Here is an 18634-nt window from a genome sequence, read left to right as displayed (position 1 = left end):
ACATGTGGAATTTTTTCAATAAACGTATGGGAAAATTTTTTGGAGATCTGTGACAATTTGAAAAAACTCAGACACAAACTGTGTAACCTAGAAATACCGAAAAAATTAAGAAAAAGGTATGCCATGAATGCATAAAATATATGCAGATATACTAGTCTGTTTTATCATTTACTACCATAAAATATACACAAATTTATTATAAAAAGTTAAACTTAATCAAAACTTAACACACACACAGGCCATAAATGGCATCATTTGCAGTCAAGAGAAATGTAAACAAGCATGAAGATGCAGTGTGAAATCAGAACGACATAAAATTAACTGTAGTATATACTGTACTACTGTAATAATCTCACAGCCACCTCCTATTTGGAGTAGGCTCAAGTGTTGTTGAGTATTCACTTAAAATGCCATGTGATACTAACCTAATCATCTCCACATGAGCAGCCTGCCTCTCTAGTAAAAGGCTTATCACACTAAAAAATGATTTCTCGGGGTGCCTGGGTGGCTCAGTCGTTAAGCATCTGCCTTCAGCTCAGGTCATGGTCCCAGGGTCCTGGGATCGAGCCCGCATCAGGCTCCCTGCTCGGCGGGAAGCCTGATTCTCCCTCTCCCACTCCCCCTGCTTGTGTTCCTGCTCTCGCTATCTCTCTCTCTGTCAAATAAATAAATAAAATCTTTAAAACAAAATGATTTCTCACAGTTATTTTTCATCATGTTTACTGCAATACCACAATCCCTGAATAACACGACAGAACCCATATGAACCCCAGAACCCCATTAGTTCAACACCAAGGCATTAAAGGGGCCCACTTGCCTCCAAACACAATGTCTCTAATTCAGCCTCTAGAGCAGGGGATCATAGGGACCGTTAGGGCTCACTGTGCACGGTACTCTGTGGAAAGGAAGGTCAGTGCTGTGGACGAGAACGCCAATGGGAGAGAACATCATGGAAGTCTGGAAGGATTACACCATTGAAAGTGCCATCAAACCTGAAACAAATTCCTGCTGGAGAAAACTGTGTCCAGATGTTGTGCATGACTTCACAGGATTTACAACAGAGCCAATGAAAAGAAATGAAAGAAACTGTGGATATGGAGGAAAAAAAAAAAGGTGGGGGTAAAGGGTTTTGAGATATGGATTTTGAAGAAATTCAAGAGCTAACAGACACCACACCAGGGGAATTAACAGAAAATGACTTGAGTGCTTCCAAACCTGTGCTGAGATGAGGAGGAAAAGGATGTATGCAGAGCAAGCAGTCCCAGCAAACAAACTGTACCCGCCGAGCTGGCAGATTAGAGTCCGGCAGACAAGAAGGGTTCTGCTTGTTCCAGACTGCTACTGACTTTTATGATATGGACTCTTCTATAATACTAGCAATGTGGCCAAAGACAATGGTGGAAGGAGAATCGGTACCTTACAGAAACATTTTTAGAGAAGTGACAAAGCAAAAAATATCAGACAGAAATTCCGATGTATTTTCCATAAAGTTACCCCATGAGTGCCTGACTCCCCTTCCCCCTCCTCTACCTGTGCCGTCCCCTCAGCCTACTCAACGTGAGGGTGACGAGGATGACAGAACTTTACGTGGCCACTCCCACTTAGTGAGCAGTAAATAATCATCACACTGTACGGTTACTAAGTCTATCTGGTGTGTGTGTGAGCATCTTTGTGTGAAAATCTAATAACTGTATGGCAAGAACTGCAGGACACATTTTTATGTCCTCATCAACATCATCACCTAAGTATTCATCATATAAAACATCACGCACAAGCTTGTACGCAAGTGGATAGCCTCTCCTGCACAGGCATAAGCTGAGTGATATTTAACGTAAAATTAATAATGTGTTTTTCATATTGTTTTATAACTTTGTTTTCAAAGAGTAATACTACCATACAGTGTGCCCCTCTCTCACCTACTTGGAGAAACTGTACCAGCCTATCACCACAGGTTAAGCTGTTTAAAAAAATGTAATGTTTCCAACACTGCATTTCCAATATGACAGTAATATTGTATGCCAGAAAAATTTTAAAGACTATTTATGAGAGAGTGAGAGTGTGAGGTGAGGGGGATGGAGCAGGTTGGGAGGGAGAGGGAGGGGGAAAGAATCTCAGGCAGACTTTGTGCTGAGTGCAGAGCCAGACACAAGGCTTGATCTCATGACCCTGAGCCAAAACCAAGAGTTGGACACTTAATTGACTGAGCTACCCAAGCTCCCCTGCCATAAAAATATTATAATGATTCATTCATTAGCATATAGGCTAAGCTACCAAAACAATCATATTGTTGCTTCTTTGTTATCAATGCATGAATCATTATACCTGTAAATAAACATGAATTTCTTTTTCACATTGTCTTTCATTTTTGATGTCTAGTGTTAGTATATATAACAGCTACAGTGTTTTTACCATATAAAGCAATACTGATGTAGGTACTGACAGACAAATGATTCCTCTTGTAAGCAAACATCAACTTATGGTATCAATAAAGTACTGTAAATGTATTTTCTCTCATGATTTTAACATTTCTGTAGCTTACTTTATTGTAAAAATACAGTATATAATACATATACAAAATATGTGTTAATCAACTGTTTATAGTATTGGTTAGGCTTCTGGTCAACAGGAGGCTACTAGTAGTTAAGTTTTAGGGATTTTCGACTGTGGGGGGAAGTTAGCACTTCTAACCCCTGCACTGTTCAAGGGTTGACTGTATAGAGAAAATGCTAAGGCAACAACTTACTGGAATTAATAAATCAATAAATTAATTCTATTAAGGTTGCAGATCAATTAAAAAATTATATATATACACGTGCATATATATAAACAAAAACTTAAGATGTAAAAAATACCATTTTCAAAATAGACTCAAAAACATCAAATATGTAGAAACAAAACTTTTAAACTATGTACAAAACATCAATCAATGCTAAAAACTATAAAATACTGCGAGAGAAACTGAAGACCTAAATAAATGACAAAATATACCATGTCCATGGATAAAAAGATTAAGATAGCAATGCTCCCAGATTGACAGATTCAATATAGTCCCAATCAAAATCCAACTATGCTCTTTTTATAGAAAAATCAGCCAAACTGATTCTAAAATGTATAAGGAAATACAAAGGACTGGAATAGTCAAAAATTTTGAAAAAGAACAAAGCTGGAAGGTTTACAATACCTGATTTCCAGACCTTTTAACTGCAGAACCAAAGACAAGTGTGGTACTGACTTAAGAACAAGGAGAACAGATTAGAGGGCTCCAAAGGCTCATTTGATTTACAAGAAAATACCAATGCAATTCAATGGAGGAAAGGAAAGTCTTTTCAACAAATGGTGTTGGACCAAGTGGATAAATGTGTTTGCGGGGTGGCGGGGGGGGCAGAGAACCTCAATCCCACCTCATACCCTACACACAAGTATTAATTCAGGATGGATCACAAGTTTAAACATAAAAGCTAAGACTAAACCCTCTAGAAGGAAAACAAAGGAGAATATCCTTGTAATCTTGAGGTAGGAAAGAATTCTTAAGCAAAATACAGAAGCACCAACCATAAAAGAAAAAACTAGATAAAGAGCACTCAATAAAATTAAAATCTTCTGCTTGTAAGAAAATGAAAAGGCAAGAAACACTCTGGGAAAAATATTCACAATATGTATTAGATATACAAAGGACTACCAGATTACACACACACACATATATATGTACATATATGCATATACATGTATATAGCCTACAAATCACGAAAAAAAGACAAACACTAAAAACAAAAATGGGCAAAGTACCTGAAAAGACACCTCAAAAGGAAAATGTACAAATGATCAATAGCAAGTGAAAAGGTGCTCAACATCATTAGTCATCAGGAAAAAGCTAACTGGAACCACAATGACATACAATTTCACATCCATCAGAATGGCTAAAATTAAAATGACCAATACCACATACTGGAAAAGATGTGGGAGTGTAAAATAGTATAATCCCTTGGAAAACAGTTTGGCACTTAAACATACACCCATCCTACGATTCAGTACATCCACTCTCAGGTATTTATTCAGGAGAAACCAAAATATATGTCCACCAAAAAACTGGTGTGACAACACCATATGCTGGTGAGGATGTGAAGCAACAGGAACTCTCACTGCTAGTAGGAATGGAAAATGGTACAGCTACTCTGGAAGACAGTTTGGCAGTGTTTTTTTTTTTTAACAAAACTAAACATATTTTTTTAAAAGACTGTTTTTAAGTAATCTTTACACCACTATGGGGCTCAAACTCACAACCTGGAGATCAAGAGTCACATGCTCCACCAACTGAGCCAGCCAGGTGCCCCTAAATGTATTCTTATCATACAATTGTCCTCCTTGGTATTTACCCAGAGGGGATGAAAACTTACATCCACACAAAAGACTGCTAACTAGTGTTGACAACAGCTTTACTTATAATTGCCAAAATTTGGAAGAAACCAAGATGTCCATGGATAAACTGTTATTATTCAGTGCTTTAAAAAGAAAAATGCTATCAAGCCACGAAAAGACATACAGGAAACTTAAATGCATATTACTAAATGAAAGAAGCCAATTTAAAAAGGCTACACACTATATGATTCCAAGTGTATGACATTCTGGAAAAGGCAAAATTAGGGAGACAGTAAAAAGATCAGTGGTTGCCAGGAAAAGGAGGGGAGGGAGGGAAGAACAGGCAGAGCACAGAGGATTTTTAGTATTACTCTGTATGATACTATAATTGTGAATTGTGAATGTCTTTCTGGATTTGTCCAAACCCACAGAATATACACCACCAAGAGTGAATTGCAATGCAAACTGTGGATTTGAGGTAACTGTGAATGTGTCAATGTAGGTTCAACAACTGCAACAAACGTACCACTCTGATATAACAAGGAAGGCTGTGCATGTGTGGAGATAGGGTGTAGATGGGGAATCTCTTTGGGAAATTGTACCTTCTGCTCAAGTTTGCTGTGAATCTAAAATTGCTCTAAAAGATAAAGTCTACTGGGGGTCTGGGTGGCTCAGTCGTTAGGCATCTGCCTTCGGCTCAGGTCATGATCCCAGGGTCCTGGGATGGAGCCCCGCATCGGGCTCCCTGCTCTGTGGGAAGCCTGCTTCTCCCTCTCCCACTCCCCCTGCTTGTGTTCCCTCTCTCGCTGTGTCTCTCTCTGTCATATAAATAAATAAAATCTTTAAAAAAAAAAAAAAGATAAAGTCTACTTAAAAAAAAGGCTTGTAGGTTAGGAAATATCTCTTAGATATGGAATTAAAAGCACAAACCATAAAACAAAACAAAACAAAACTTAGACTTCATCAAAATTTAAAACTTTTTCTATAAAAGGCACCATTAAGGAAATAAAAAGCTAAGTCACAGACTCAGAGAAAATATTTGCAAATCATATATCTGATAAAAGACTTTTTAGAAGAATTTTTAAAAACATGAATATTTTTATTAAACATTTTAAGAATATTTTTAAAATTTTGAAACTAAGATAACAATGAGAACCCAATTTTAAAAATGAGAAGATTTAACTAAACACTTAGCCAAAGAAGATATATGAATGACTAACGAGCACATGGAAAGGTGCTCAACATCACTAGTCATTAGGGAAATGTAAATTAAAACTGCAGTGAGATATCATTGTAATCAAAACAACTAATAATATTGAGTGTTGGCAAGAATGTAGGGAAATCAAAACCCTCATATATTGTTGGTGAGCCTCTAACATTGTACAGCCACTTCTGGGAAAAGTGTGGCAGCTTCTTAAAAGGTTAAATATAAACTTACCATATGATCCAGTAATCACACTCCTAAGAATCTACCCAAGAAAAATAAAAACACAGGTCCATATAAACACCCATACATGATTTATAATGGCCAAAAACTGGAAACAATTAAAATGTCCATCAACTGGTAAATGGATAAACAAAATATGGTACACATCCGTAAAATTAAATACTATTCAACAATACAAAGGGACAAGCTACTGATATATGTGGCAACAATGGATGAACTTCAAAACTATTACACTAAGTGGAAGAAACCAGACACAAAAAACTGCATATTCTAGGATTCCATTTATAGGAAATATCCAGAAAAGGCAAAAGATAGAAAGTAGATTAATGGCCGTCTTGGCTGTAAGGTGGCATGAGCCAACTTTGGGGTGATAGAAATGTTCTGAAATTAGAATGTGGTGATGGGTGTAAAAGTCTATAAAAATAAAAGAACTGTACCCTTATGATGGATGGATTTTAGGGCATGTAAATTACACAATAAAACTTTTTTCTTAAACTTGTACAAGAATGTTTATAACAGCTTTATTCAACATAATAGCCCCAACCCAAATGATCTTCCAAGAAGAACAGATAAATTGTGGTATAATAAAAAATGGAGTATTACTTATTAATAAAAACCAAATTACTGAAATACACAACATGCATGAATCTCTAAAACATGTTGACAAAAAGAAGCCAGTTTTGTTCTGGCTTCATTTCATTTATATGAATTTCAAGAACAGGCAAAGCTCACTTATGTTGCTAGAAATCAGGGCAGTTATTGCCTCTGGGGTAGGGAGACTGACTGCAATGGGGCATGAGAGAACTTTCTGGAGCATGAAAATGTTCTATATCTTTTTTTTTTTTTTTAAAGATGTATTTATTTATTTGAGAGAAAGAGAGAGTGAGAGTGAGTGGAGGGAGGAGTAGAGGGAGAGAGAGGGAATCCTAAAGCAGACTCCCCTCTGATCACAGAGCCCCTACGCGGGGCTTGATCCCAGGACCCTCAGATCATGACCTGAGCTGAAGTCAAGAGTTGGATGTTTAACCAAATGAGCCACCCAGGCACCCAAAAAATGTTCTGTACCTTGACAGGGATGTTGTTTATCTGGGTGAACACACTGATCAAAACACAACACTTAAGAACTGTGCATTTTATTGTATGCAACCGATGGAATTTTTTAAATGATTAAAAATGCCCTCCATGGGCGCGTGTGTGGCTCAGTTGGTTAAGCGACTGCCTTCGGCTCAGGTCATGATCTTGGGGTCCCAGGATCGAATCCCGCATCGGCAGGGAGTCGGCTTCTCCCTCTGACCCTCCCCCCTCTCATGTGCTCTCTCTCTTTCTCAAATAAATAAAATCTTTAAAAAAAATAAAAAATAAAAATGCCCTCCAAAACTCCAAAACCTTACTACTAGACAAATTCTATCATGTTTATTTGCTGAAGGTATGATAAGTGTCTATTTGGAAACCATAACATGCCAAATAGTTAATAAAAATGAGTGGCTAGTGATTTAATACTCTTTTTTATATGTTTTAATTATATCATATGATACATATATATTTAACTTATGTGTGTTATGGAACAGAATCAAACTCATTTATTCTTTGCATATTCATTCACTCATTTACTCCAAAAATATTTATGGAGGGCTAAAAATATTTTCCAGGCATCCAACTTCAAATTGCAACTCAATCACAAACACAATATTGATAGTTCACTTTTTCTTCATGTCAGAATCAGAGTATACCTTTCAGAACAATGTTTGGTTACCATGAGTTTCCTGGTCTGGTAATGGAAAGAAAAAGGGTCAGACAACCTAACAGTCTCAGACTTCTGAAGCAAAACCACATTTGGTGCCAATCAAGTCCAGCAGATTCAGGACTAGCAAATGAGGTGGTCATTTTGGGCTTCCACTAACCACAGGTCCACACACCCACACATCCACCCATGCTCACACCCACACCCACACACCTGCTCTCCTCCACCCTGAAGCTGCTGCCTGGACAGTAGCATCTTTTACAGCTCAGGACTCAGGCTAGGAGGAAAGGAACGCTGCCACCACAGGAAGCGTCCACCCTTCCGCCCCCAAGCCCCCTCAGAGGCACAGCTTAGAGTCTGCTCTAAGCCAGGCCTGGAGATGCGATGATGAACGAATCTGTCTACAGCCCACACTGGCCAGTGCCCAGGAGGGTACAGTGTCAGGGTACTTCCTACACTCCTCGTACTTTCTCAGGACTGTTTACAACGTTTGTGGCTTTTGATCCAGTATCTCCACTCTAGGAATTTATCGTAAGGAAATAATTAGAGTTGAAGGAAGTACCGCACGAGCAGCTCACTTTGGCATATTTGTAATTGCCTACAGAACACTCTCCCGCCCCCAAAGATTCAAAACAACTTAAATGCCTGACAACAGGGAAGTAGTCAAATGAATCATGATGGTCACACTACCTGCAGCCATGAAAGACAAGCTTTGCAGGAAAGTGTATTGGAAAATGCTGACAATATAATGTTAATTGACAGAAGAAAGCTACAAGCTGTACATATCAGGGCTTCTCACAGGGGGGCAGAGTGGAATTCCCCCTGCTTCCCAGAGATTCTGCTGATCCCAGAATCAGTGTTACTGAGGGGAGTGAGCTCTTGTCCTCAGACCATCTTACGGTAGGGGGTATGGGAGACTGAAAACCAGTGGTGCAGAGAGGACTATCCCAATACTGGGTGAATAGGAAAAATGTATGTGTACAGACAGATCAGGGGTAATCAATGCCAGGCCCCCTGTGATTGGTAAGATCGTGGTCTTGGAAACCAATACTTCTCAAACCTGTGCGGGTCTTGTTAAAAAATGGATTCTGGGGGTGCCTGGGTGGCTCAGTCGTTAAGCGTCTGCCTTCGGCTCAGGTCATGATCCCGGGGTCCTGGGATCGAGCCCCCGCATCGGGCTCCCTGCTCCGCAGGAAGCCTGCTTCTCCCTCTCCCACTCCCACTGCTTGTGTTCCCTCTCTCGCTGTGTCTCTCTCTCAAATAAATAAATAAAATCTTTAAAAAAGAAAGAAAGAAAGAAAGAAAAGGTAAAAACACGGTCTCTACTCACAACACTTCTAGCACCAAATGTGAGGTTTTCCACACCAAGCAGTTCTGACACTGCCCAGAGTTAGCGCAGACCCCCCAGGGTGGGGGTTCAGCTCCCCCAAGAAGGCTGCTTCCCATTCCAGACGCCAGACACAAATCCAGGTTGTCACTTGCACTTCTATCAAGCTAAAAATTGGGGGTTCCTACAATGCCCCCCTCAGGTTTAACAATTTAACAGCTCACAGAACTCAGGGCAACACTTCACTATTACTGGTTTATTACAAAGGCTACAATTCAGGAAAAGCCAAATGAAGAGATGCACAGGGCAAAGTACAAGGAGAGGGCTCAGAGCTTCCACACCTGCTCTGGGCACATCACCCTCCCAGCACCCTGATGTGCTCACCAACCCAAAGCTCTCCAAATCCCATTACCTAGGCATGACTGATTAAATAATTGGCCATTAGTGATTAAGTCAATCTCCAGCCCCTTTGCGGGGGAGTAGAGGCTGAAAGCTCCACCCCTCTAATCACAGGGTTGGCTCCTCTGGCAACCAGCCCCCATTTGGTAAGAATCACCTCATTAGCACAAACTTCCTTATAATGGAAAGCGCTTATTCTGAATAACAAAAGATACTCCTCTCACCAGGAGCTCTGTACCAGAACTGGGGATGAAGACTGAGTGTATTTATTTCTTATTATATCACAGAATCAAAGGTTTATGTATATACAACTTAGAATGATTCACAATATCAAAAAATAAGCACCCACCTAGTTCTCTAATATTAAGGGAATGGCTCAAAAAAGGTTGAAATAGCATGTAATTATTACACACCATATCTGTAATGACATGAAAAAATGCAGTGGTAAATTTTAATCACAGTATCAGAACTTTGTTAAAATGCCGACATAAAACGAAGTAAATGTTTATAACATGTTAAAATCATTATTTTTTTAAAAAAGCAAAACACAACAAAACTGGCAAGAAATATGCCAAAATGTTCATGTCTTTGGGTCCTTGAACACTGGGGGTAATAGAGGATTTTTTTTTTCCTTTCACCTTTCCAAAATAAAATAAAATGGAAAGGAAGGAACCTGCGCGTGATGAGGAAAAAGGGATGCAAGGGTGCCCATGGAAAGTGGAGGAGGCGGCAGAGAGAAGCCCATCCAAGGGCCAGTGACAGAGAGCAGGCTCGGGGGCTTATTAGCTGGGGGGTGGGGTGCAAGTGTGAGGCTGAAAGAGAACTTACTGGAACACCTGGCTGGGGGTGGAGGGAGAGAAATGGCAGAAGGAGGACAACTGGTTTAGTGCAGGTAGGCTGGACTGCTGAAGCTACCAGTCTGGATATGGGCCGGGAGGAGGAAGGGATCACTCCCTTTCTTCCTGACCCCCAGCTGGCGCTTCCACAAAGACGTCTGGGCAGAAGCTGTCAACGGGGGAGCCCACCACCTCAGATGGTTGGAGGGGGCTGCCTGTGCCTCCACTCAGCCTCTCTGGACTCAGTGGGTGCTTTCTGCTTCCTAGGAACACCCCAACTATCAGTCTCTCCCTCTCCCTCCCCAGGACGTCAGGGCTCCTTAGAATTCCTTAAGGGCATAAGGAATACACACGCACCTTGACCCCCTCTAATGAAGCCCAGTGCTACGTTCCCATTTCTGGGCTCATTTCTGGCCCGAGTCTCACTTTGCTTTGGCAACTCTCCTGGTAGGCAACGAAAGGCAACAGAAACAAATACAAATAAATATGCACCACTGGTTGATGATCAAATTAGCTCCTCTTAAAACTACAAAGTGCTATGTAAGTATTAGTTAATAGTATCTTCATTATTTCTCCGAGTTAAAGGGTAAACCTGCCAGTGTACCTGGTCTATGATTTCACTTCTAAACAAGGGGCAAGTTGGACACAGGGCTTCATTGAACCTGTCAGGATTTCACAAAATTTTTGTAAGCCTCTCCCAACACTCCTGTGAGACCCACTTATCCCCAGCTGATGGAGAGGCACTGGTCGCACAGAGTCCTCCATCTGCCACAAGCCACCAGAGAAGGTGGAGAGGTGGGGCTGGGACTCCTGCGTCCCTCCCTCTATTCCACGCTGACATCAGCCTGTTCTTCCACCACAGGATGCAGTCTGCACCAACATGGAATGCCAGGAGATTCCATCTCTCTCCAGAGTCAGTGCAGATTTTAACTCCCCCAAAACAGAGCCAAAGCTCAGGGTTCACTGCCATGGGCTCAGGCCTCGCTCTCTTTGTCAATTCCAAAGCTGCTGCTGCATCAAACACCCTGTTAGCATTTGTCATGGAGAACATTTCTCTAATGTTACGAGGCTGCTCAGATGGGCAGCCCTTGGCTCACTCTGAAAACAGAGGGGTCAGAACTGGGAACCATCTCTCCCCTGTAGCCTGCCTTCTAAAGCCATGGGGGAAAATCCTGCAAATAAAGGCAAAAGTGAAGGAGGCAGGGCTCTACCAACAACAAGAATAGCTAAACCCCGGTGAATCCTTATTCCGTAAGGCTTGATGTGCCGTGGAATCTACATAGCTCTACAAGATGGGGATTATTATTACCTCCGTTTTACACAGGAGAAAACTGAGGCTCAGGGTGGTTTAAAAAAAAAAAAATCGGTCAAGGACACACAGCTAGGTAGCAGAAAAACCAGAAATAAATGCAGAGATCTAGCTACAGTCCACACACAGGATCCCTCCGCCTCACCTGTTAGGTCTGGCCAATAACCAATCAGCTGCTTTCCCTTGCCATCTGTCTGTTTGACCAGGGACTTAGTAATCTCCTATCTGAGGGAGCACGCACCCACAAACCTGAATCTGAGTTCTGAAAGGATCCAATCAACTGGCTATTCTAGCATTTCCCAAACACCTCAGTCTCTAAACTTGTGTCTTTCAACTAAACAAGACCTTCTACTTACAGCCCTCACTTGTTCTTTTCTATCACCTTACTGTATGTATATGCCTACAGACAGTTCTAGTGACAAAGACCCCAAAACATCACCTGACATTTCCTCAAAACCACTCCACGAGGTTCCATTTGTGGTATTTTCTCTTCCCTTTCGCCCCCCCCAACCTGATCTATGAACACTCAAGACTTCAGGGGAAGGAAACAAAGATCAAAACAGAAGCTTCAACTGTAATAAAACTCCAGATATAGACAGAGGTGAGAACATCTGTTCCATGACCCTTAACTGAAAGTTTCAAGATGAGGAAATTGGGCCATCCTTCAACTTGTATCACAGAAATCTCTCAAAGGCTGGGCTGTGGGCATCTCAGTTCCTCATTCCTGCAGAGCCCTCAGATGGAGCTGTGTGTAAGCAAGCAGCGTGTAGCATACCTGTCCCAGGCTGGAGATGGGTGGGCAGTGAACGGAGGGTGGGCAGTACCCTTGCAAGTCCTCAGAACCCTCAGAGCAGCTCCAGAGAGCCAACACCCAAGCTCCAGGATCCATGTGGATCCCAGTGTCAAGCTGCTTAAAGAGGGAGGGCTTCTTGGTGCCCCATCCCCACAGGACACCCTGGGGAACCCCAAGGTGCACAAGACCCATACTCCCACTCACAAAGAGTTAGTGGTTTGGGTACTGAGGGCATTCCTTTTCTCCACTGTGGCTTGCCCACAATGCAGCACTCCAGAGCAGGGGTAGGAAACTAAAGTTGTTTGCAATAAGCCCAAGCAGGCAGGGTGCAGGGAAATGACGTAACTTGTACCTCTGACATGCAAACACTGCAGAGAAAACAAGACTCTTCATTCCCTCAAGTGAATATGCACTTTCCCATTTTTCTTGGGACAAGAGCCTCTCGACCTATTTTTTTTTTTTAAGATTTTATTTACTTATTAGAGAGAAAGCAAGCACACAAGCAGGGGGAGCAGGCAGAGGGAGAGGGAGAGGGAGAAGCAGACTCCCCCCTGAGCAGGGAGCCTGATGTGGGGCTTGATCCCAGCTGGGATCGTGACCTGAGCCAAAGGCAGTGCTTAACTGATTGAGCCACCCAGGCGCCCCTCGACCTATTTTTGTTATCCCCTTTTGGACAGAGGCATCCACAAAAAGACTGCTCACTGTGGGAGAAACAGCATCGCCGATGTGTGGGGCCCCTGCCTCGAGATAGCAGACACTTCGGGGAGTAGCGGAGACCAGGGGAACCCGGGGCGCTACTCTGCGCCAGGGAGGAGGCTGCTCCGTACTGCCTTTGGGAATCCCTGGGCACAGAATATTTCAACCTTCCAATCTGCAATTGGAATTGGTTCAGTTTTAACTCTCTGCTGGCCTGATAAAACATCTGTTGGTTGAATATGGCCCATGCCCCCAGTTTGTAACCAAGGCAGTTGAGAGTGGTCAAAAGATGGCTTGCCTACGCTAACCAGGTGTGGAGCTCAGCTGTCTGCAGAAGGCAGTATTCTTAATCTCAGGAAACAAACTGAGGGCTGCTGGAGCGGTGGGGAGTGGGGGGGATGGGGTGGCTGGGTGATGGACACTGGGGAGGGTATGTGCTATGGTGAGCGCTGTGAATTGTGTAAGACTGTTGAATCACAGACCTGTACCTCTGAAACAAATAATACATTATATGTTAAAAAAAAGAAGAAGAAGATAGCAGAAAGGGAAAAATGAAGGGGGGGAAATCGGAGGGGGAGATGAACCATGAGAGACTGTGGACTCTAAAAAACAAACTCAGGGTTCTAGAGGGGAGGGGGTTGGGGGATGGGTTAGCCTGGTGATGGGTATTAAAGAGGGCACGTTCTGCATGGAGCACTGGGTGTTATATGCAAACAATGAATCATGGACCACCACATCAAAAACTAATGATGTAATGTATGGTGATTAACATAAAAAAAAGGCAGCGTGGACAGCACAGAGGCTGGAGAATCATGTAAACACCAGAATTCAACAGATTTGAGTTTGAATCCTGGCTCTACTCTTACTAGATGCAAGGCCTCAAGTGATTAACCAACCCCTCTTAACTACAATTCCATCTGCAAAATGGCTGATGATACCCAACTCTGAGAGATTTGTGAGACTTAAAAAACGTGTGTGTGTGTATGTGTATGTGTATGTGTGTGTGTGTGTGTGTGTGTGTGTGTGTGTGTGTGTGTGTGTGTGAAGACTACCATGAACCCTTCATAAATGCCAAATTTCTTTCCCCCATATCTCTAAATAATTGACTTGGCCAAGTCTTAGCTTCTTTAGATTTCATTGTCCTCATCTGTTAGAAACTAGAATCATTCTCCAGCACTGCTGTTCTAACCCCACAGGATGGCATGAAGTGGTGCAGATGAAAGCAGGGTGCCTACAAACTAGAGAAGTATGATTGACCTGATTGCCTTTACCTACACCTTTACCTCTCATTTCAAGACCAACAAAGCACTAATTTACTTCCCTAATGCATTTCTACCCTTCCATAACAACACAATGCAGGCAGAAGATGGAATCACAGTTGTAGTCATTCCTTAAAACTGCTATTAGCAATCAACTCCTCAGGGCCGAATCCCCCCACCCTCACACAGAGGCCAGGAAACATTAGGTCACTGCCTGGTCACTTAAGGGCCCAGCAAGTTTGTTTTCTCTCTCCACGTTCTTGTTTCAGAGAACTGAGGTAGAAAATAAAGTCACTTAACCAGCTGCATCTTTCTTTAACCCACACAAAGAAAACTGAGCCACAGGCCAAACGGCTACACTTACATATCATCAAGAATGCACTATGACATTTTCCAATTGTAAGGGATTTTTGTCAGTTCTCATTTTCCCACACCCTGTGACAAAACTGGGACACGCTTTGGCATTTCCTCCACGGACTGACTTACGGCATCTTTACAACTTCTTTCCACTAGTGGAACCACACCAGCAAGGGCTAGGTTGATCTAGCACTTCAACTTTTAACGATCACGGTATCATTTACTTAGTTTTTCTCTTAAAAGCAAAGAGGGATTAAAATCAGTTCCACCGAAGCTACTAAGAACTGTAGCTTTATCTTTCAGGAGTATGCCTCTCCCCAACCCAAATTTTAACAGCCCCCTCACGCAATCACCACATTTCCAAATTACTAATCAAGCATGACAGAATGAGTAGGAATTGTATGATAAATCTAGAGCAAAAAATGAGCAAGTTGGATGACTATATAGATATTACTGCCCACGTCCCTCTCCTTCAAAGCAGGTTCTTAGAAAGCAAAAAGAACAGGGCAGAATGTTTTAGGAGTCAATTCTTTGCTAAATAGTTACACATGATGCCTGAGGCAAACAAGGTGAAAAGGGTAATACAAACAGATAAGATCTCTTTCAGGCAGTAAGTACATCTCCACTGACCCTGTGATTTGTTTTTATAATGTACACTTTTTATTGATGTATACCATGCTTCCATAAGTATACACACATCTTAAGTGGGTAAGTCGTGTGTTTACTACTCTGAGCTCTGTTTTTTTGATGAGCATAACTTGGAAAGTATTTGGGCAGTTCAGAAAAATTGCTAACACATTTTACACAACCTGTCTGCTGGCACACAATTCAATCCCCAGCTTGCTAATACTCTTTGTATAAAAAGGGCTGACCCAGCATCCACCTGCATCAACTTGATCCCCTCAGCTCGGTCACATTCAGCAACACCCGATGCCTTCAGAGCAAAAAATATATATATATAATAATAAAGCAGCTCCGCGGGAGGGAGAAAAAGACTTTTTAATGAGTCTGGAGAGGCAAGCTTTACATCCGATTTACAAAGAGTGAGGGTCTGCAGAAGGAAGGTCTGGAATCTAGAAACAACCAGCAGTGCATTCCAAACCTACCTTCTGCAAAAATAAAGTTCCATTGGTGGTGATTGGTGGTGGTGTTACTTTTAAAGGAAAATGCCAAACATACCAAAGTAGAGACAATAGTGTAAGGAATTCCATACTCCACCCTTCATCCCGTTAGCGACAACTTACTGCCAATCTCCTTTGGAGCTCCCCCCTCACTCTTCCACTAGCAGCGCTCCCCCAAACTACATTATTTTGCAGCAAATCCTCCACCTGTATTTCAACTTAAGTATGCATTTCTAAGAGATAAAATTAAAAAAAACCCATAATCATAATGCCATCACCAAAGATTACAAAACCAATCTTAATACTATCAACTAGCCAGTAAAAATTTATCAGCTCAATTTTTTATGAACTTTTTCCCTTCAGGATCCAACCAACATTCGCACATTGCATTGCGTGTCAGATCTCTTCAACAGTGTTTAAACTGCAGGTTCTCCTTCCCAGTGATTCTCAGAGCGGCCAGGCTGATCTCTACTGGCAATTCCCAATAATTCAATACCGCGGATACCACAAAAAGATTTCAGTCTTAGAGGCTCGTCAAGAAGATCAGATACGTATATTAAGTAGCCGTTTCTATACTTAAAGAAGTTTTAAAAAAAATAATCAGAAAAGTAGAAGCGAAACGATTTGACCCGTGTAATTACTAGCAATTCTCAGAGCCAAACGCTCAATCATGTGTCCTTTGCAATTCTGATCCGTGTGGGTTTCTTTCTGCGGTTTGAGCACACCGCCGCCTTACCCGAGTCATTTGCACAAGGTGGGGCGAAGCGAGCGCGTTTCCTCCCAGCTCGACCTTCCTCTGCCGGCTGGGTCCTTGCGGTCGCCTCTGGAATTCCGGGGGTGGGCCCTGCCGCCAAGTCCCTCGGCTCACCTGCTCAGGTGAGAAAAGGGAGCTTCAGCTAACGAGTTCCAGAGGGCACTCCCAGGTTATCGAGGGAGAATTTTGAGCCAGCCAGGACAGAGGAACCAACTAGGACGCCAAGGTCTCCGCGAACAAACAACCCCGCAAAAACCTTGAGGCTTAATCCCAGCGCCGGGCGCGCGGGGGCACAGTCCCCAACGCCGAAGGGCGAGGAGAGGCGACGCAGAGTCCGCCCCAACGAACACACGTGCGTGTGTGTACGTGACTGATTACACCCACCCCTGGGTGCCAGAAGAATAAAAATTACATACATCATTTCTAAAACATCACCTATTTTACCATGTTTAAAAGCTATCTCCACTGGAAAGACAGGGTGCGAGTATCTGGCCAACCCAGGCCACCGGGTTTCATCCCCGGGCCCCCGGACCCCAAACCTACGACAGACAGCCGGCGCGGAGGCTACGCGATAACCCCCAAGCCCAAGCGGTCAGGCTCCGGCGTCTGCAGCTTTCCGCCAAGCGCCCCTGCCCCACTCCACGATCTCTTAAGTGGTGGAGAAACCCCAGCCTCTGAATCCGTGAAAGAGAAATCCGTCTCCCTCCTCGACGCGCCCAGCGCCCACCGGAGAAGCCGCGAGCGGCGCGGGGGGAACGGACCACCCGAAGCCCGGGGCGGGCAAGCAGCGGCGAACCGCCGGCCCTCGCACTCACCCGACGCGTCGAGGCTCCCGGCTCGCGCTCCGCGTCCCCGGCGCTGGGCGCAAGACCGGACACCTGCTGCGCCCGGCCCCAGGTGACCGCCGGGAGAGGGGCCGGAGCCCCGCGCGCCCGCCCGGCTCCGCCCCGAGCGCTCCCAGGAGGAGGGCGGGGGCAGCCAGCGCGGCCCCTGGGATCTTGGTGGGACCCCGCCGCCGCTAGGCCCGCTCCGACCAGGAAGTGCAGGCGTCCGAGCGGGGCAGTCTGTGAGCGCGCACGCCCCGTCGCGACCCGGGTGGGAAGCTGGCCGGAGGGACGCCGCCTGTTGGCGGGGGGGGCGAAAGGCGATGGGGAGAGCCGGGGCCTCCCGCGGCTCAGTGAGACCCCCTTCCGCGTACCAGGCCTGGAGGCCCCAACCCCAACTCAGGGAGCTCCTATATCTGTAGGGTGGGCAGGGGGCCATTGGCAGTTGTCTCCAGATGAAGGTACACACAGGGTGACAGAGCTTGAAACATGCATGCCACCAAGCAACTGCCTGTAGTGCTCTATGAGTTCACCTTTTTATATAAAAATCTGCAAATAGCACATTTGCAAATAGCACAATTGTATTGCATTGTCTTTTTTTTCGTCAACAACGGTGCTAAAATGTTATATTTATTCAGTATTTGTTGAACACCTACAATTTGCCAGTCGTTTAAACATTTAAAATGTGGCACAATGTCCTCCTTTTCATGTAGAGCCCTGAACGAGGGGAGTGGCCTGAGCCTCTCTCAACCTCTCAGAGAGCCTGGACTGGCTTTACAAGGAATCTAGTAAATGCCCGCCAGAGGGTGCAATAAGAACAGAGCAGTGGTAGAAGTAAGTGCGCGCTGCCAAGGGAACCGAGGATCTCCCCAAAGAAGAGTTCCTGAAGAAGGGGAGAGGTGAGCTGTCATGAAGGACTACAGGATTCACCGGCATGTGAAGTGTTCCAGCCGGGATTCCACCGTGAGCAAAGCCAGAAGCAGAAAGCTAGGCAGGGCGTGCATATTCTGATAGAGGAATGGTATGTGAGTCACTATAGCTGAGAAGGAGAGGATGTGAGCTGAGTTACAGCCGGGGCCGTGGGGGGCCAGATGATGCTCCTATAAAAAATAACAGCCGCCATCTATGGAGTGTATATAAAACAGGAGCTGGACATGCATCACTTGAAACTAAGCTCACACCCGCCCTACAAGGTAGGGTTATTACTCCCCCAAGAACGAAATGAAGACTTACTAGTGACAGAGTTGTGAAGAGGTGACTCTGAGGGGCTAGCCTCACTCTTACTGACACTTTCCAGGCCAATCCAGCAGGCTGAATTTGTCTTCAGATGCTCCCAGCATCCCCAGATATCCCTGGAGTGCCTACTGCTTTCCCTCCATTCCCAAAGCCTGTGTCAGCAACTGCCCTCGGACTCT

The 18634-nt window shown here is 43.9% G+C and overlaps 1 protein-coding gene across 2 annotated transcripts in view; it reads right to left on the bottom strand.

The window, feature by feature from the left end:
- GPR160 (G protein-coupled receptor 160) overlaps positions 1–17441 on the bottom strand; it is a 54449-nt gene extending 37008 nt beyond the window's left edge. The window contains exons 1-2 of one of the 2 annotated variants that reach the window (XM_027583391.2): positions 17211–17441; positions 16378–16509 (exon numbers count right to left, since the gene is read on the bottom strand). The gene's annotated coding sequence lies outside the window, so the exon portion shown is untranslated. Of the gene's footprint in view, positions 1–16377; positions 16510–16938; positions 17175–17210 lie in introns of those variants that run through there. The other variant, XM_027583392.2, reaches the window with a different exon arrangement.
- Positions 17442–18634: the final 1193 nt, after the last annotated feature.

This window comes from Zalophus californianus, chromosome 1, assembly GCF_009762305.2.
Source record: "Zalophus californianus isolate mZalCal1 chromosome 1, mZalCal1.pri.v2, whole genome shotgun sequence".
Lineage (NCBI taxonomy): Eukaryota > Metazoa > Chordata > Mammalia > Carnivora > Otariidae > Zalophus > Zalophus californianus.
This window is presented reverse-complemented; position numbering and strand designations above follow the sequence as displayed.